Source organism: Anolis sagrei, chromosome 3, assembly GCF_037176765.1.
Source record: "Anolis sagrei isolate rAnoSag1 chromosome 3, rAnoSag1.mat, whole genome shotgun sequence".
Classification (NCBI taxonomy): Eukaryota; Metazoa; Chordata; class Lepidosauria; order Squamata; family Dactyloidae; genus Anolis; species Anolis sagrei.
Window position 1 is genome coordinate 153,960,772 of NC_090023.1, and position 21,410 is coordinate 153,982,181.

General features: G+C 40.3%; 1 pseudogene; it reads left to right on the forward strand.

Moving 5' to 3' along the window:
* LOC132770189 (heparan-alpha-glucosaminide N-acetyltransferase-like) overlaps positions 1 to 21,410 on the forward strand; it is a 201,918-nt pseudogene that overhangs the window by 118,624 nt on the left and 61,884 nt on the right.

Here is a 21,410-nt window from a genome sequence, read left to right on the forward strand (position 1 = left end):
TGTTAACTTCCTGACTCTATTTAACAAGAGAGAAGGATAGAGGAGAGAAGAGAAACACATCCTAAATGCATACAATCCAAGCAAGCCTTATAAGAATTTCTGCCTATTTACTGAAGGGGAAACCAACTCTATTTAATGATATATCAACAAATAAACTTTTCTTATGGTGAGAAAGTAGCCTGAGCAGGAACTTAGGAGGTACGAGAAAGCTTTGGCTGGTGTAATCTAACTGTTGCAGGAGTGTTTATGGCAGATCTGCGCAACTTAGTAGTAGGTGCCGAAATTTATCACCTTATCACAAAGAGCAATTTTCGGTGGAATGCACCGGCTCTGCCCTACATCACCCACAGACCCCACCGGCTCCCATCAAAGGACACTGAGCAATACAATCATTTCAAATAAATTGGTTTTTATACATATTTCAATTGGCCATTGCTTCTTTAACACCGATTTGAAAAAAAGAATTTGCAAAGCTTCTTGTTAGCACCACAACACAGTGGACATTATCTGCACCAGCCTTTCCTTCAGTTAGCATGTTTATTATTTATTTATTTATTTATTTATTTATTTACCACACTTTTATCCCGCCCTTTTCAGTCCGAAGGCGACTCAGGGCAGTGTATTTATTTATTTATTTACAGTATTTATATTCTTCCTTTCTCACCCCGCAGGGGACTCAGGGCGGATTACAGTGTACACATATATGGCAAACATTCAATGCCAATTTGACATACAACATATACAGACATAGACAGAGGCTATTTAACTTTTTCTGGCCGCCAGGGGAGCTGTCACTTTCATCGTCCATCTGCGACACTGTTGAAGTACTTCCGCATTCCCCGCATGCTTTTGCTGGTGTGCTTTGCTGGAGTCTTTTTTATGGCCTCATAAATTAGTAAATTTAGCCTCCCCACACAAGGTGGTACCTAATTTCCCTACTTGACAGATGCAATTTTGGGTTGCAAAGGTCGACAACAGGCTACACAATTGGTTGGAAGCTCACTCCAACCCGGGCTGGCTTCAAACTCATGACCTTTTGGTCAGAGTGATCTTAATGCAGCTGACACTCAGCCAGCTGCGCCACAATTCCGGTGCGTACAGATTGGCAGCAATTAATGCCGAATATACATAAATACATTGTTTAAAACAGGTTAAATAACATAATAAAATCATATAAGAACAATTTAAACCTATAAAAATCAATGGTTTAAATCCATGTCCATTTGCATCGTTAAGCCGGTCCATATTTGTTCACAATACTGATTTTATCTGCTTACAATGAGGTTCCAAAAGCTTGCTCGTAGAGCCAGGTTTTTTACTCTTTTCCTAAAGGTCAGGAGGGAGGGGGCCAATCTAATATTCTCAGGAAGGGAGTTTCACAGCCAAGGGGCCACCACTGAGAAGGCCCTGTCCCTCGTCCCCACCAAGCGTGCCTCTGAGGCAGGCGGAATCGAGAGCAGGGCCTCCCCAGGTGATCTTAAATTCCTGGAAGGTTCATAAGGGGAGACACAATCGGGTAGGTAAGTTGGGCCGGAACCGTTTAGGGCTTTATAGGCTAAAGCCAGCACCTTGATTTGTGCCTGGTAGCAAATGTTGTAGTTGAGGATGCTTTTTTAGTTTTATAGAAGCATTATGCACACTTCTCATTACCTCATCCTAAGGGCAGATTTCAATGGCATACATCAGCCAAGGAGCCCGCCGGCTCTCATCAAATTATGTTGGTGCATGGGTAATATGCGGCGGAGTCTGCACATGCCACCACTGCGGCAACATGGGGGGCCTTACTGTGTTGCCATTAGAAGCAATGGGGTAAAGCTGTGCAGTCCATGCTTCCCCCCATGGAATCAATTGGTACAGGAGCTGGGATCCCCATGCCCCCTGATGACGCAAGGCGATTCTGGTGGCCATGTAACAAGATCATTGGTGAGATTATTGCAATCCAGTGTTTTGGGCAACTTCTGGTAGAATTTCTCTTTATAATTTTTTATGAGCAGAAAACATGCTTGCCAATCCTCCCGAGATGTGATAGTAAAACCTGAAGAAAGTAATATTTGCTTTCCTTGCTATTTTTTTTGCCTGCTAACTCTTACATCCCATAGGCTGCAGTCACAGCAGTTGAAGTGGAATCATAATGCCCTAATTGTGTAGTGTGCAAAGATTTATTTTCTTGGCTGTTTTTCTTTCTCTTTGCAGTTTGGTACCTGGTGGGCTTCAACCCGAGATATTGTCCTCTACTGGCCAGAGTGGATCATTGTGGCAATTCTGGAACTTTTGTGGCTGTGCCTAACATTTCTGCTGCCAGTGCCTGGATGTCCTACGTAAGTGAGAGTGATTGTGGAAAAAGTAGAGGGAGCACAGCAAAAGAACTATGCACACATATATTATTGGAATTGTCTCTATGGCCTCTGCCTAAGCACCAATGAGCTTATATTAATTTGCAATTATTTATCGTAATGAGAATATTTAATTATATTAAAAGTTGGTTGAAAGAATTAAAGGGTGGTGATGATAGTGTTAAAGATAAAGCCCAATTTTAAAAATGGGAACTTAAAACATGGACCTTTAGATCAGTGTTTCTCAATCTTCCTAATACCGCAAGCCCTTAATGCAGTTCCTCATGTGTTGGTGACCTCCAACCATGAAATTATTTCCATTGCTTCTTCATAACTGTGATTTTGCTACTATTATGAATTGTAATGTAAATATCAGATATGCAGGATTTTCATTCACTGGACCAAATTTGGCACAAATACCCCATACACCCAATTTTGAATACTGGTAGGGTTGGGGGGATTGGTTTTGTCATTTGGGAGTTGTAGTTGTTGAGATTTATATTCACCTATAATCAAAGGGCATTCTGAACTCCACCAATGATGGAATTGAACCAAACTTGGCACACAGAACTCCCATGATCAACAGAAAATACTGGAAGGTTTTGGTGCATTAACCTTGAGTTTTGGAGTTATAGTTCACCTACATCCAGACTCAAAACAATGATGGATCTGGACCAAACTTGGCACGGTTACTCAATATGCCCAAATGCGAACACTGGTGGAGTTTAGGAGAAACAGATCTTGACATTGGAGTTGGAGTTGCTGGGATATACTCTCACTCAACCTATTCAACTTGTATGCAGAACAAATCATGCAATATGCGTGGCTTGATCAATGCAAGGCTGGGGTAAAAATTACTGGAAAGAAATTAACAACCTTAGATATGCAGATGATACCACTTTGATGGCCGAAAGCAAGGAGGAGCCGAGGAGCTGAGGAGACTTCTAACCAAGGTGAAAGAAGAAAGTGCAAAAGATGGGTTGCAGCTAAACATAAAAAAACCAAGATTGTAGCAACAAGAATTGTTGATAACTGGGAAATAGAGGGAGAAAACGTGGAAGCAGTGACAGACTTTGTATTTCTAGGTGCAAAGATTACTGCAGATGCAGACTGCAGCCAGAAATCAGAAGACGTTTACTTCTTGGGAGGAGACCAATCTCAATAAAATAGTGAAGATAGTGAACACTGGCAATGAAGATCCACATAATTAAAGCAATGGTATTCCCCATAGTCACCTACAGATGTGAGAGCTGCACCATAGGGAAGGCTGAGCGAACGAAGATAGATGCTTTTGAATTGTGGTGTTGGAAGAAAGTTCTGAGAGTGCCTTGGACTTCGAGAAGATCCAACCAGTCCATACTTCAGGAAACAAAGCCTGATTGCTCACTGGAGGGAAGGATATTAGAGGCAAAGATGAAGTATTTGGCCACATAATGAGAAGACAGGAAAGCTTAGAGAAGGCAATTATGCTGTGGAAAATGGAAAGAAATAGGAAGAGGGGCCGACCAAGGGCAAGATGGATAGATGGTATCCTTGAAGTGGCTGGCTTGACAGTGAAGGAGCTGGGGGCGGTGACGGCTGACAGGGAGCTCTGGCGTGGGCTGGTTCATGAGGTCATGAAGAGTCAGAAGCAACTGAACGAGTGAACAACAACAAGTTGCTGGGATTTATAGTTCACCTATAATCAAAGAGCATTCTGAACCCCACCAATGATAGAATTGGGCCAAACTTCCCACACAGAACCCCCATGTACAACAGAAAAATACTGTGTTTTCTGATGGTCTTTGGTGATCCTTCTAACCCCCCCCCCTCGTGACCCCCCCAGGAGTCCCGACCCCCAGGTTGAGAAACACTGCTTCAGACTGTAGAAAATAAGAGGCGAGATGTTAACTTAATGTGGCTGACACAAACAGAGGAATCTAAACTGTTGGATGTTTTTGGCAATGTTTCTCAAGCTCTTTCATACACCCCAGGACATACATCCTTCAAAAAGGCACTTGCAAGGCAATGCTGTCATATATTACATGTCCTGCTGTTTTATCATTTAAAATAATGATCTAGCCATCAGCAGGCACAGCTTGAGGTACCTACAAGGGATTGAGGAAGAGCTACGTGAGATCGATGTTATCTGTCTTAATGTTAATATGCAAGCATTTGCACATTTTGTGAACAAGGCGAAATTATATTGCTACTTCAGATAAATACGAATACTCCCATTCCACATGTTCTGACCTAAGAGGTAGCAGTGTAATATTGCTCTTCACAAATAAATGTAGAGATTTCCTTAAAACAGTAAAAGTAAAACTAATTCTTTCTTCTATGAAATGTGAAGAGAGAGAATGGCATGGTTTTAGATAGATTTATTTCTGAAAATAAAAGGAAATAATTAGCTGATTCAACCTGTGACCTCTCCCATATTTTGTGACACTTATTCTAATCTGGCATTAGTTGTTTAATTATAACAAGTCTGATAGCGTGCTGAATGGGGAACCGTTTATTGGCTTTGTCATATATGAGCCGGTGGGGTGGTAAATTTAACTAGAAAAATGTTAGAGGCAAGTTCAGCTGTTGTCAATTTCATCCTAGAGGGAAACACTAAAAGATAATTATCATGTGCAAATTAACCAATGGAAAATTGGCCTGTGCTGTTTAGGTATTTGAAATCTACCACAACACTTGCCCTTGTGCTTTATTGGGTTTGGAAGAACTAAAAATCATATTGTATGAGTAATTTAATACCTTATTTACTCGAATCTAATGCTCACTTTTTTTGCTATATCACTTTCCCAAGATGAAGGTGTGCAATGCATTAGATTTGCATCTTACAGGAATCTTAGACCAAAGCAAAATGGGAAGCTACTTCAGGAGCTGCACCTGGGCCTCACATCTAATTTAATTGCCACAGATCAATGCTACCCAGTGTTGGAATTTGTACTTTAGTGAGGACAATGTTTTTAACAAAGAGACCCAAATGATACATGTTTTTATTTATATTGATTGATTTTACTTGGTTTTATATTTATATTAATGTTTTGATTGTGTTTTATGATTTTGGTGCTGACTGTAAACTGCCCTGAGTCACCTGCGGGCTGAGAGGGGCAATATATAAATATAGCAAATAAATAAATAAATAAATAAATAAATAAATAAATAAATAAATAAATAAATTCTTTGGCAGCTCCCATGATCCCAAACTACAGCCCCCGTGACACCATAGCATTGAGCCACAGCAGTTAAAGTGGATTCATTCTACTGCATAGATGCATCCCAAGGTCTTGTTTTCCATTGCTGAAAGTTTTGATGTTCTAAAACGCTTTTGAAGAAGGAATTATAAGCAAACAACTTATGCAAATTACAAAAAAGTGCACTTTTGGCCACTGTGCATTACATTCAGCAGCAAATACTATTTTGGTTCCAGGGTTTTGAATATTGAAGTGTGCATTAGATTCAATGGCACATTAGATTCAAGTAAATACAGGTATTTCAATAGGTATGGTTTTCTGACACATGTATTTGACATTGGTTTCAGTACTGGGCAAATCATTTATCTCTATTAGGTATAATTATTGATATAATATTCTAAATCTACCCATCAGCCAGATATTAGAGTTCTCAGATCACAGAGCTTGACCCAGTGTTATAGGGCCTGCTAGCTTCCCTCCTGGCCTCACAGCATGCAGAGGAATCTCGATGCTTCTAAATGTGTGTTTCCAGCCTTGCTGCTGTAAGCTCCTTCAAAAGACAATTGACTGACCATGGTGGTGAGAAAGCTAGACTGCAACACTTCCTCACCACTTTACTCACAGATGGGGCAGGACCTCGACCTGTGCCATCTAATGGGATCCATCAAGATCTGCTGCCAAAGAGGAGCTCCACCGTGATAAGGGGCAAAAAAAACAAACCCAGTATGATATGGTCCTTGACAGTCATCCTATGGTCTCCAGACTCAAGTTTCCTGGGAACACAGGATGGTAGTCTCCTTCCCTGTCCCCTCCCTTGACGTCATCCAGGGTACCTGAAAAGTAAAATAAGTGAAGCGTTGTGCTTGGTAACAGCTGCAATATGGGGGAAGGGTGACCTTTAGGGTGGCTGCGCAATGAGGACTACTTTGTCACCTCTGGATCAGAGAGTTAGACCTGGCTATCACTTTTTTGATCAGTATATAACTGTCCTTGGTGTTTTGTATTTAGTTGACCCACTCTAAACAGTTGCTGGCAATGCTTATGGTATTATGCTTAATGCCATTACCAAAGTCTTCCCCCTGTGACATTAACAAGTGTAGTTTCTACCTCTCAGGTTTTCACCTTGAAATCTCAAAACCTGGGTTTCTTCTGATTTAGTAGAGCTATGGGCTGAAGTGGCTACATGTTTTTGTGGTGACTGTTAAATTCTCTTGTGTTGTGAGCAGCAAAACACTACTTGCAAGTTGCACAAAATCCCACCTTCTCCTATATTTATTTTAACTACATTTTTATCTACTGGTAAACAGCCCACCACAAAACTATGAGTGGGCATAGCTGAGTCAGATGAAATTGAGAGCAAGTCTTTTCTGCAAAAATATTGCAGTGTTGCTCTCCCACAAACTTTCCCTCCAGTGTTCTGTTTCCTCCATGTGAGAAGAAATATTAGTAAGACATGTGGTGGAGGCCAATAGGTAGTTACTGTTAATTTTCAATTTGGTGTAACAACTATGTTCCCATTTTCTGTATCATTTAAACCTGTTATGTCTGTTATTGATAGAGTTGTTTTTGTTTTTATTGCAAAATTTCTTGCAATGGGGAATTAATATTCATGATATGTATCCAAAGGACATAACAGAGATTTGTAACTGTTAGGCTACAACCCTAGATTTCAGTTCTTGGAAGGAAATTATATGCCAGAAAAATGCAATAGATGGGGGAAAATGTTCTCAGTCATGTACAAAAAACTGAATGTTCCTTATTCCTCTAACTCATATTGCCCAAGAAAAGGTATGATGGTTTAATATATTTCTGTGTAGAAGCTAATGTGAAGCCATAAATCACTCATATAAGCTTTTCAAGGGAAAAAAATCCTCTTTTCCCAATGAATATTGAACTAGGATCCTGAACTATAAGGAAAGAGATATGTAGGTTTATACATGGAGGCTGAAATTGGGACAATTAGGTGATGTTATTTTGGGCAGTCTCTAAATTGACCCACAATGAGTGTTTGCTGAGATAACAGTTATGGTATCTTCTTATGTCTCAGATTAGACAAAGTATTTTAAACACATACAGTTATATTGGTGGGATCATCTCAGGGTAAGAATGTAATAATGATGACATATCAGACCAAAGGTTTATTTGCTACAACAATTCTAAACGTATGCATAATATAATATAAAACAATACCTATCAGTTGTAAACAATGTCTGAATTGTACATCAGATCTAAAATCTTTGGTATGCTGATCTATACAAATTGATAGACTAGAAGGCTACTTTGTGATGTTTAGTGGGTCTTCTTTTGTTGTTAACTGCTGTCAAGTCCACTTTGACTTATGTTGTCCCAAGAATGAGAGTCCTCCAAGTCAACCTGTCATCAACAGCCTTGCAGATTCAGTACTGTGTCTTCTCTAACTGAGTCCCCTTTTCTCACCACTTGCTTTCTACCTTACCAAGTATTATTATTTGGAGGAAGGAGGCATGAAAATTGGAGGAAGGAGCATCAACAATTTAAGATATGGAGATGACGCCATCCTGCTATCAGAATTTTTTTTAAAAAGACATGAAACGGTTATTGAAGAAAGTCAAGGCAAAACAACTTTACAGCTGGGCATTAAGAAACCAAAAGCAATGGCCATAGATGATTTACATAATGTTAAAATACATTTTGAAGACATAGAAATAGTTGACAGTTTTCCATATCTTGGCACAATCAGAGTGGCAATTGCAGTCAAGAAATCAGAAGAACTCAAAAGGGCAGTTATGAAGGAATTAGACACGATCCTTAAACTTAAAGAGTATAAAGTTTTGGAGAAGAATTCAACAGATACTGTGGACTGCCAAAGAGATAAATAAATGACTATAAGAGCAAACCAAACCTGAATGCTTCCTAGAAGCCAAATAGTTAAATTGAGACTGTCATACTTAATTAGATGTACCACATAATGAGAAGACATGACTCGCTGAAAAAGATGATATTGCATGGTAAGATATAAGATGGTACGAAGAGAGACTAAACCAAGGAGACCATGTCCCTGACTCTGCAAGACCTGAGCAGAGTGTAAGGGTGGCTTGGAGGCCTCCCATTTATGGGATTGTCAGAACTAAAGACTTGAAGCCAGCTAACAACAACAAAGCCTTTCAGGACTGTAACTACATTTGGGGTCATCACATTGGGCTCATCACACTGAGGCCCAATTTACAAGCGACTGTGAGGGGATTCATCATGCATCGTGGCGCATTCAGGGGGCAGTGCAAAAAACCATTGCCCCATGCCCTGCATCATCCTCTTGCCTATCTCACAGGGGGAATTACTGCTCCTCGGCCTCTCCCCCCCCCCACCCCGCTAGCCTTGTTCTCCTCTATGAGAACACGAAAAGCCTCCGCATCCTAGGATGCATGCAGCATGCTGGAAGGATGGAGCCATGCCAGAAGTAGCTATGCATCATCTGATGGCATCCAAGAGGTTCTATCCACCCAGTGTCCTCCAAGTGTCCTAGGATGGTAAAAATCCCTAATATGATGATGTTCGGAGTCATTGGCCCAACAAGAATTTTGCTTCCATTAAAATTTTATCCAATTCCCCAAATTTATAGCATTGCAGAGTGCAAGGAACTGGAATCATTATCATCTACAACTCATGTATTTACTTCATGTGCTTACATTCCCTTGACAATTGGGCCTGCTGCATGTTTTTGGATGCCTAAACTGTGCTTCTGGATTCCCAGTTGAATGCTAAAAAATTAAGAACTGAAGGAAAATTTCATTTGAGAGTATTTTTATTTAGGGAGCAATCGAAACACCTGTCATGCCCAAAGTGAATGAAGTGGATTCATACCTCTTGATAGTGTTTTGTCTTTTTGTAGAGAGGGTCTTCATTCTCCAAGTATTGACAATCCATATTAATATATTACTATGAGAAGGTGTGAGGCATCACCCCTTTTCACAATGACAGCACATTCTGTACCTTGTGAAATCTTCCTAGAGCAGTGAACAACATATCTAGCTTTTGCAAACAAAGACTGGGGTTTGTGGTTCTCTTTGTCCCTCACCAGGAGTTAGAGACTATTTTGAATACTGGCTGGTTGATGTTTTTTGAAGAATGAGTTGATATTGTTTTTCTATCCTATCATACCCTGGTAAACAAGGTCTAGTCTTATTACTCCAATGTAACATTTTTCCTTTCCTCTGTCATCTTATTTTAAAGCCTTTGCCCTTTCCAGATGAGGATGAGGATGATGATTATATTATGAACAATATTTTTGTAGACCTACTACATATAAGGCATTTTGCCAAAGCAATAACGTTGAGTAAAATAACCTGATTACATTGAAATGAAGACAATCATTCAAAAAAGACATGTTTGTATGGGCCGTGGACATGATTGTATAACTATTTCTTTATATACTGCCCTTTTTCTGATTTGGGATTCAAGGTGTCTGTTTAAAAAATGGTTTAAAAGACATCGCTTAAAATTGATTTAAAAGTCATGGCTGAAAATATACAAAATACAAAAGTTCAAAAATATAATTAAACTATCCTTAAAATATTTTTAAAGCCACATAACTATTACAATGACAAAGAAAACAGCACAGTCCCACTCCTTTTAAGTACTCAGTCTTCAAAGGCTTATCAAAGTAACAAAGTCTAATCTTGCTTTTGAAAAGGCAAACAAGCCTTTCATTTTGCCCAACAACATGATTTTCTCTCCCCTCCAATTGCCATTGGTATGTTGTTGCATTTTTTGCTTGTCTGTTTAATATCCAGTCTAAAGAATTTCTGATTTATTTAATGATTGACAAATATTTATTAACTACTCAATTACTGCATAAAGATTGCAAAAGGCATACAAATCCTAATCAGTTGTTGTGGCTCAGCAGGAGCCTCAGGAAGAGCTGGAAGAGGATGATGGGTTTCAGATTTTTGAGCATGTTCCTATTGTTGATACAGACTACGTTGATGCTGATGCTGAAGATGAGGAGTTCCAGTTTCCCATGGGAAGGGATGTTGTTTTAGAAGATGCTTCTGATCTTAGTGAAACTTCACAGGTGCAGGCGGAGGAGGCGAGTCAGCCTGGCAACTCCCTGCCTGCCGATTCTGTTGATTCCCAGCTCCAGGATAATGAGTTATTTGACCTTGAAGGCTCTCCACAGTTCGATAGGGAGAGTCGCTTGCTACTCGGGGTTCACAGTAGTACGAGGATTGCAAACAAGAGAGAGGTTAGAGATCAGAGGAATGCTTTCATGATGGTAAGGTATATTTAGTGACCTGATTGAAGGCAACCTTTTGTCAGTGCAACTTCAGCGAACACCCTGATAACTTCTTGGGATTGCCTGGGTTTTTGGGCAATGCTTTTGGCATCTTGGGCCTTTGACGTCGATCTTGGCTTCTTGGGACTCTGTCATGCTGCCATGGAATCTTGTTTGATCAATGCTTATGGATTATGCTTCATGTTATTTACCTTGGACTTTGGAAACTCTGCCTTTGCATTTAAGACCCTGTTTGACTATTGAACTCTTGCAACTTTGCTTTTGTGTTTAAGACTTTGCCTTTTCTTTAATAAACTACAAAACCTACAGCCTTGGTGTGTGTGGTGTTCTAAGCAAGGTGAATCTACCCTGAGGTGCGACATCAGTATTTGCATAGGCAATGGTGACCAACCTCCCCCCACCAGGGACCCGCAAGGAAAGACAGATAAAATGGTTTGGGATAACCAAGGGCCACAAATTGTTTTTTGGTTACAGTGAGAAACTGGGTTGGCAGCTATGCATTGGTCGTGGATCAAGAATCAGACAGCCCTATACTGGCAGATACTGATTCACAACATTAGGGATCCCTGGCAGAGAGCTGACCAGTTCCAGCCTGGAACACTGGTACTGCTACACCCCTAGACCACCAGGACACTCGCCCCTCACCGATAAAATGGGGAGGTACGCAAATCCAGGGCCCATGCCACACACCCACAAGTTATGATATATGAATGTCAGGAATCTGCAAGGAAAGGCAGATACAATGGTTTGGGATAATCAAGTGGGGCACATGTGCAGCTGATCTGGGCACAGGCCAGAGCAAGCCCCTGATTGGCTGCCCAGTCCATCACACCAAAAAACACTGGGCACGGGGGCTCCTGAGAAGGAGAGCCCCGAAGAGAGGATGATAGGCCAGGCAGGTGCGGTAGGTCAGGCAGGGCATAAACTGTAATTTGTCCACTATTTCCAAAGATTCTCTAGCCACAAGTTCACCCAACCATGGTTATAAATTTTATTTTTAAATTTTAAAAATAGAGTTGTTCACTATTTTATACAAAGGATACCATTTTACTATGCCATTGTATATAAGGGGACTTGAGAATCCACATTTTTTTTATTGGTAGGGGTTCTTGGAACCAAACCTCAACAGATACCAAGACCCTGTTGTATACAATATTTGGGTCAAGCTGAACTAAATGGACACAACCGTGACATTACAAAACAGGAGTATCCAACAAACAATTGCTGACCTTCCGGGACATTCAAGCAGCAATTCTAGAGCAAGCAAATAAATGAAAGATGAAAGAAAAAGAGCTGAATTAGGGTATATCAACAAATACTAATCCGTAGGCAGTGGTTTCCAGTATACAAAAGATTTATCCTCATGCCTGTGTTATCAGTGCATTAGACTTTACCCCCTTTACACATGTTTCTCTGCAAAATCTGGCTCCTGCCTTTGTGTTTTTATCCTTTACAACCACATATCTTTACAACCACATATTATTTACAAGTCACTATCACTCCTATATCATTTGCATTTCCATTCTTCTTCTTTTTTCTCTCTCTCCTGCTTGCACACTCTATCTGTCTGTCTGTCCATCCGTCTGTCCATCCGCCTGTCTGTCTATCCTCCATACACACACACACTACATTGTCTCCACTACTTGCATAAATTGAAGTCCATAAAAATGTATGTGAGAAATGTTTTCCCCCCAGTAAGTCTCAACAATGCTACTGGATTCCTTTATGTTTTTTTTATGCTAAAATAGACTGCCAGTATTATCTCACTGAATACTGATAAACTGCGAGGCAGAGGATGAAAGTACTAAACTCCATTTGATGTCCCAAAGTTCATTTCTCACCCACCCAATTTCTCGGAGGACACAGCCATGACATTTTAAGAGGCTGTTGATCTGTCTGAATGCTCTTTCATGGTACTTTCCATCTCGATGACTCTATGAGTCCAAAGTTGAGATCTGCACAACCAAAGAAGTGATTAAACAGTCAGACCTCCTGCCAAACCGTTACAGTTTTATTAGCTAATGCAGTGGCCATGTGCTTTCCCTTTTATTAAGGTTATTTGTAACAAAGCCAGAGATGACTCCTAGTAAGAGATGTGTCTTTATCTTCTTTTCTTGGAAGATGAGGTCAGTATGATATGTGCTTATGAAGATACATTTTGAAGGGGAATACACAGGCAGAATCAATGAGTTTGATATCTGTAACAGCATTTGGAAGGCTGTGCCCTAGAAATCTGGTGAATGAGCAGTGAACCTCAATTTACGTTTAAGCTACTTCTAGATAAATGCAAATATTACTCAATGATCATGAGGTTTCCGCAGTAACCTTGTTTGAAGGACACAACCCAAGTAATCACTGGAAATCCCTCAAATCTATGGCAATTGTTGGAAAACTGCAGGGTACTTAACTTCTGATGAAACCTCAACTGTGTTTGAATGTCAACTGAGTCCTGCTGGATCAAACCAAAGCCAAAAATCTCTTCCAGTACTGGACATCCAGTTGCCCATGGGAAGCCCATTGCGGGGCAGTTGTAGCCCTGCCAATGTGAAAATAAGCATTAACAACTTGATAGGGGGTGTATGAAGTTTCAGGGTTACAATATGAGTACATACCGTCAGAAAAGGCTAACATATGTACCCGCATTTGTCGTCGCAGCTAAATCTGAGCGGTAAATATTGACACAATAGAACTACTTTTATAGTGTAATCATGATACCATATTCCATTGTTTTTCAGAGATAGAGAAAGCAAAGGAACATCAAACGTTTGAATTAGCTGGGATGCATTTTGTAGAGATTTTGCAGCAGATGGTTTGTCTCAATTAGAGAAGCATGTTTTCAGAATGCCTTATTCTAATACATTTTTAAAATTGTATTCCACTCCAAGGAAAGATCAGAGGAACAAAACAAAACAAATAGAACCCCGGTGGTTGCCAGAATTCCAACTTTGAGGGTCTTCCGAGATCAAAAAGATAATTTTACTTAATAGTGCATATGTAGTCAATGCTATTTGGGGACTGAAAATAAACTCACAAATTGTTTTCAGATCAGTCTGCTCTCTTGTAACAAAACATAAGACCAGTTGCAATGCTTGGAAAACTGACAGATGCAATTAATATTGTGTGTTCTCTCTACAGAGGTTACCTGGGCCCTGGAGGAATCGGAGATGATGGAAAATACCCTAACTGCACTGGCGGTGCGGCCGGGTACATTGATAAGTGGCTGCTTGGAGAAGACCACTTGTATCACCATCCTACGTGTAAGGTAATCAATTATCTCAGCAGCTGCTTTGGCTGAAATCTTAGTAAGTGGTTGCCTTGTTTTGCCTTTGGCCTTTATGTGAGAACATCAGTAATGCAATAGCCCAGCCATTCCCATCCTGTGCTCCTCAGGCATTAGCCATATATATTTATTTATTATTTATTTATTTCGAGCATTTAGATCCCGTCCTTCTCACCTCCGAAGAGGGACTCCGGATGGCTTACAACAGGCACCCATTAGATGCCAACACAATACATTAAAAATGATAATTACAATTAACACATTTAAAACAATTATAAACATTCAATTAAAAACAATTTGCTGGTTCAAATAGTTATCCAGATCAATCCAATGCAGTCTACTAAAAACATTATCTTCCTAGTTGATCCATATTTTGTTCAAACACTTGATCCCACATCCAGGATTTGATTTTTTTTCTGAAAGGTCATGAGGGAGGGGCAGATCTAATTGCATTGGGGAGGGAGTTCCACAGCTAAGGGGCCACCATGGTGAAGGCCCTGTCTCTTGTTCCCACCAGCTGTGACTGCAAAGGAGGTAGGACTGAGAGCAGGGCCTCCCTGGATAATCTTATCCTCCTTGGTCATTCGTAGAGGGAAATACATTAGGACAGGTAAACTGGGCCAGAACTGTATAGCCAGATACAGAAATATATATTGTGGTACCATCAACCAATTCTGCTTTCCACTGCTGGTTCATGGAAAACTCCAGTACTTGATGTTATTATAAGCCTTAAAAGCTAGGATCTCGAGGTTTAAGTTCACAAGCAGTCTTAGTTTTCATGAACCTGATTTTCTTTTAGACAGGATTTCTACAGTTTTGGACACCTTGAGCTATATTTCCTTTAATTTTGCAAAAGGTTGTCCAATGTCCAAAGGTATATTTTGTGTCACACACTATTTTACTGTCTATGCAACTTCTTGGGCCTCACCCAAAAGTTGGCATCAACTAGCAGAGTTTTGCAGCTGGTGCACACACTCAGTGCTAAATATGTTTTCATGTGACATTAAAAATCTCTAATGGAAGTGTAAACATTGAAGAGCGGAAAAGCTATCTGAGAGCTTCCTTTCCTTAAAAAAAAAAAAAACACACACACACACACACAATAAGCTAGCTTTTCACTATGACTTGATTTAAATTTGTTTGTGTTGTCTGGAGCCTGTTGAAATAATTTTGACAGCTAGTGGCTGCTGAGTGGACCATTCATACATAAATTGGAAGTCAGAAATAAATTATCATGTCTAACTGTGCTAATATTGTACTAGCATTTAGTTTGTAGCAATGTGATGCCTTGATTATATATAAAAAATCCCTCCCTGGTGATAGCATGCCTTCCTTCTCAGATGGAAGACCTAGGCAGCAATTTGGTATTTCAGAAGGTAATTTTGAGAAAGAGGAATGTGGTACAGGTTGAGCATTCCTTATCTGAAATTCCAAAATCCAACATACTCCAAAATGATCCATGAGTGGCTGAGATAGAGACACCTTTGTTTTCCAATGGATCAGTGTACACAAACTTTGTTTTTTGCACAACATTATTGAAAATGTTGCATATAAAATTATTTTCAGGCCACTTGTATAAGGCATACATATGAAACATACATTAATTTTGTGTTCAGGTGAGTCCCATCTTAAAGTAATCTCATTATATGCAAATATAGGTATTCCATTTAACAAAAATCCAAACACTAAGGTTATTTATTTATTTATTTATTATTTACTTTGCTTATATACCGCTGTTCTCAGCCCGGGGGCGACTCACAGCGGTGTACAACATACAAAGAACAAGGTTCAAAATTCAAGACACAATATAAAATGATCCACAATCCAGCATTAACAAAAACATCATCATCAAAAAACATCATCATTACTACAAAAGCCATTCCGCGTCGTCTCATCGTCCAAACCACAATCCAGTATCATTTTTCGTTGTTCCATTCCTATAGTCCAGTGGTTCTCAACCTGGGGTCCCCAGATGTTTTTAGCCTTCAACTCCCAGAAATCCTAACAGCTGGTAAACTGGCTGGGATTTCTGGGAAATGTAGGCTAAAAACATCTGGGGACCCCAGGTTGAGAACCACTGCTATAGTCATTACCAATCATTGCACTTCTTGTTCGAACGCCTTCTTGAACAACCAAGTTTTTAATTTCCTGCGGAATATCATCAGGGAAGGAGCCAGTCTGATGTCCACGGGAAGGGTGTTCCACAGCCAAGGAGCCACCACCGAGAAGGCCCTATCTCTCGTCCCCGCCAGCCGTGCCTGTGAGGCAGGCGGGATCGAGAGCAGGGCCTCCCCGGAAGATCTCAAAGTCCTGGTGGGCTCGTAGGTCGAGATGCGGTCGGATAGGTATCTTGGGCCGGAACCGTTTAGGGCTTTATAGGCCAATGCCAGAACCTTGAATTGAGCCCGGTAGCAAATCGGCAGCCAGTGGAGCTGGTACAACAAGGGGGTTGTATGCTCCCTGCGTCCCGCTTCTGTTAGTATCATGGACCAATTGAAGGTTCCAAGTGTTTTGAATACGGGACACTCAATCTGCACTAGTTTGTTTCCCTTCAGAGTGTCTATGATGAACCTTTGTCTTTATAGTTCAAAGGGAAGACCTCCTGATGGGGTACTTTGCTTCTGGAAAACCAAAAATCCTGTTGCTGGGTTCATACCATCAGCAGAATGGGAGAACAGAATGGGAATAAAGATAGCTAGGATGTAGGATGAAGCCTAGAGCCCACAGAAAAGAGTTTGCTGGTGGGTCTCCTAGTTACATTTTCTGTTTGCTTCATATCCCATACTGGAGGAAAATGCTTATGGGATGTACAATATTGCCTCAGAGATCCATGGGAAGAGTAATTTGGATTTGCTGCATGGCACTATTTATTAAGAACAGTGAAATAAACAATTGGTAGAGCTTCCAATACATAAAGTTCACAGAACTGTAGGGAAGTATGAAAAGTTTGTTCTTTGGCACTCTGGGAAATTGTACAAAAACCCCTAATTTGCATTCTTTTAATTTTGTTTCCCCATTTCTTAATACAGAATATTGCTATATTTTATTATCCATAGAACATTTATAAGCTGATTATGTTCACTTACATTTGTTTGTTACATGCCCTGAAGTCAATTTGCACATATCATGGCCCTTCATCACATTTTCCTGGCAGGATTTATTTGGAGGAGGTTTTGCAGTTGCCCTTTTTAAAGCTAAGAACTTCAGACTTGTCCAAGGTTATTCGTGGGTTTCTGTGGCTAAGTGAGGATTCGAACACTGGTTTCTTGTACTTCTTGTTCAATCCTCAATCCATTACACCATACTAGCTTTCTTCATTTGAGTCTAGTGTGAAGAGGTCCATATAAGTCTCTCTGAGTCTAGTTTGATATAGATACATATGAGGCTCTCCCCTTCACTGGACATACTAATATTGGGTTGTTGTAGGTTTTTTTGGGCTATATGGCCATGTTCTAGAGGCATTCTCTCCTGACGTTTCGCCTGCATTTGTGGCAAGCATCCTCAGAGATTGTGAGGTCCTCACAATCTCTGAGGATGCTTGCCAGAGATGCAGTCGAAACGTCAGGAGAGAATGCCTCTAGAACATGGCCATATAGCCCGAAAAAACCTACAACAACCCAGTGATTCCGGCCATGAAAGCCTTCAGCAATACATACTAATATTGTTTTCCATTTATGTGTGTGTGTGTGTGTGTGTGTATGTGTGTGTTCTTAATAATAATAATAATAATAATAATAATAATAATAATAATACCACAAATACTCTGGCACAAGCTAGTAAATGTGGTCCCAGTGGTGATTGGCATACTGGGTAGAGCGTCTAAAGACCTTGGCCAGCACTTGAAAACAATTGGCACTGACAAAATTACCACCTGTCAACTGCAAAAGGCCACATTACTTGGACCTGCACAAGTTATTTGCTGATATAACACAAAGTCCTAGACCAGGGGTCATCAAACTAAGGCCCAGAGGTCGGATATGGCCACCCAAGGACATTTACCCAGCCCTTGCTCAGGGTCAACCTATGTCTGAAATGACTTGAAAGCTCACAACAACAACAATCCTATCTCATCAGCCAAAAGCAAGCCCACACTTCCCATTGAAATACTAGTAAGTTTATATTTCTTAAAATTGTTCTTCATTTTAATTATTGTATTCTTTTAAAGTGCTTTTTGCAACACAAATAAGATATGTGCACTGTGCATAGGGATTCATTCATGTTTGTTCAAATTATAATCCGGCCCTCCAAGAGTTTGAGTGACTGTGACCTGGCCCTCTGTTTACAAGGTTTGAGGACCCTTGGACTAGACACTTGGGAAGTGTCCAACGTGTGATCCAATACAAAAGCCAGCATAGTGATCTTGTTTGCTGTGTACTAATCTTATTGTATAGTAAATAATAATATACATATCTATTCGTACTGTATATGAAGACATTGGCATGCATGTTTAATTTTAAAGTTATAATTGGGACAGCATGCAGATGGAATGTAAAATGTTTGTAGTAGTTTACTTTTTTGTTATATGGATTCATTACAAATTATACTTGCAGTGTTTAAAAAATGTATTTAATTCTTAATTATGTTGATGAATTTACACAGTACTCTGTCAGACCAGTAAACCATCAAATCCAGACATACTCATCCTGAGCAGCAGTAAATCTCCAATCAAGTTCTTCTCGCTGGTATATTACATATTTGTCTAAGGACCTCGTGCACACTACTGATTGAGAGAGAATCATAGAATCATAGAATCAAAGAGTTGGAAGAGACCTCATGGGCCATCCAGTCCAACCCCCTGCCAAGAAGCAGGAATATTGCATTCAAATCACCCCTGACAAATGGCCATCCAGCCTCTGCTTAAAAGCTTCCAAAGAAGGAGCCTCCACCACACTCCGGGGTAGAGAGTTCCACTGCTGAACGGCTCTCACAGTCAGGAAGTTCTTCCTAATATTCAGATGGAATCTCCTCTCTTGTAGTTTGAAGCCATTGTTCCGCGTCCTAGTCTCCAAGGAAGCAGAAAACAAGCTTGCTCCCTCCTCCCTGTGGCTTCCTCTCACATATTTATACATGGCTATCATATCTCCTCTCAGCCTTCTCTTCTTCAGGCTAAACATGCCCAGTTCCCTAAGCCGCTCCTCATAGGGCTTGTTCTCCAGACCCTTGATCATTTTAGTCGCCCTCCTCTGGACACATTCCAGCTTGTCAATATCTCTCTTGAATTGTGGTGCCCAGAATTGGACACAATATTCCAGATGTGGTCTAACCAAAGCAGAATAGAGGGGTAGCATTACTTCCTTAGATCTAGACACTATGCTCCTCTTGATGCAGGCCAAAATCCCATTGGCTTTTTTTGCCGCCACATCACATTGTTGGGTCATGTTTAACTTGTTGTCCACGAGGACTCCAAGATCTTTTTCACACGTACTGCTCTCGAGCCAGGCTTCACCCATTCTGTATCTTTGCATTTCATTTTTTCTGCCAAAGTGGAGTATCTTACATTTGTCACTGTTGAACTTCATTTTGTTAGTTTTGGCCCATCTCTCTAATCTGTCAAGATCGTTTTGAATTCTGCTCCTGTCCTCTGGACTATTGGCTATCCCTCCCAATTTGGTGTCGTCTGCAAACTTGATGATCATGCTTTCTAGCCCTTCATCTAAGTCATTAATAAAGATATTGAACAGGACCGGGCCCAGGACGGAACCCTGCGGCACTCCAGAAATTTGGCATTTATTCATTTCAAGTTTCTATAACTTTTTTTTCTGGTCTGTTTAAAACTAGAATATAATAAAATGATAATCAAATAGGGACCAAAACTAAATAGTATTATAAAGAAATCCAAAAAAGTATTGAAATCCATCAAAGGGTTACTAGAATAGCAGTATTTTTATAATCAAAAGTCGGGGTGCTGCTACAGAAAAGGCCACATCTTTGATATTCACCCACCTAGCCTTTCCTGCAAATTAGATGTACATCGGGGCCTCTGGTGGAGATCACACATTATAGGCAAACTCATTGAGAAGGAGACAGTCTCTCAGATATCCTGGAGCCAAGCCAGGTGCATTAGCCAGCTGCACTACAACCGACAGCTTCTATAGTATCCTGAGGAAATGTCAGGTTATGTTGCCAGATGCTCTGTTTCTCTGAGTATCTGCACACCATCTGCTCACCAAACAGGGACTACAGCCAAACGGAGAGATAGTAAGATGTACAATACCACTCCTTTTTGGATAAACCCACTTTTCCATATTCTGTGTTTAGTTTTCTTGAATTGTTATGCTATAACTGGACCCCCCCCCCCCAATCCAAATAATAGCACAAGACAATTTTAAAGGGGGAAAAAGATGATTTCATGCACAAGCTTTTGCATAACAAACTGTTCGTTTATAACTAGATCTTTTTTTTCTTTTTGGGTAAATATATATTTAGGCATATATAGCACATTTCATGTCACGGGTTCCTGTTTTGATTTGATATTGGCTGTATATTTTTACTGGGTTTTGGTTCAAATTGTAAAGACTGGAGAACTTGGAAGAAGGACCTGTTCTCTCTACTTCCTAGCTACTAAATGTAATCAATCAATTTCAGCCAATTCTTCTTTCCCCCTCTACTAAGAACATTAACATTCTCCGATAAAGTTGGATAGATGCTCTTTTTTGTGAAATCATCCAGGGAGTGGGGTGAGCTCCCACTGTGAGTCCCAGCTTCTGCCAACCTAGCAGTTCGAAAACATGCAAATGTGAGTAGATCAATAGGTATCACTTCAGCAGGAAGGTAACGGTGCTCCATGCAGCCATGCCAGCCAAATTACCTAGGAGGCGTCTGTGCATAATGCTGGCTCTTTGGCTTAGAAATGGAAATGAGCACCACTCCCCGGACATGGCTAGACTCAATGCTAAGGGAAACCTTTACTATACATAAAGAGAGCCAGCAAAGTGCAATGCTTTGAGCTCTAGAGAATAGAATCTCTCCTTGGCTATGGAAGCTCTTTCAGTGACCTTAGACAAGTCACACTCTTTTGGCCTCAAAGGAAAACAAAGATAATCCTCCTCCAAACAAAGCTAGCCAAGAAAACCATGTCGTAGGTTCTCCTTAGGATCACCAGAGTCTGGAAATAATCTAAAGGGACACAGTAACAAGAATAAAATAAATATACTCTCAGCACCTCTAGCAGCAATACATATGTAGTCATTAGGGCTGGGCGGTTTCGTTTCGTTAATTTGTAATTCGTTAATAATTCGTTAATTTTTTCAATTACAAAACGATAACGAACCATTCTGGAGCAATTATTAAAAAAACGAATTTTCAAAAACGTTTTGTAAATGCTTCGTATTTCGATATTGTAT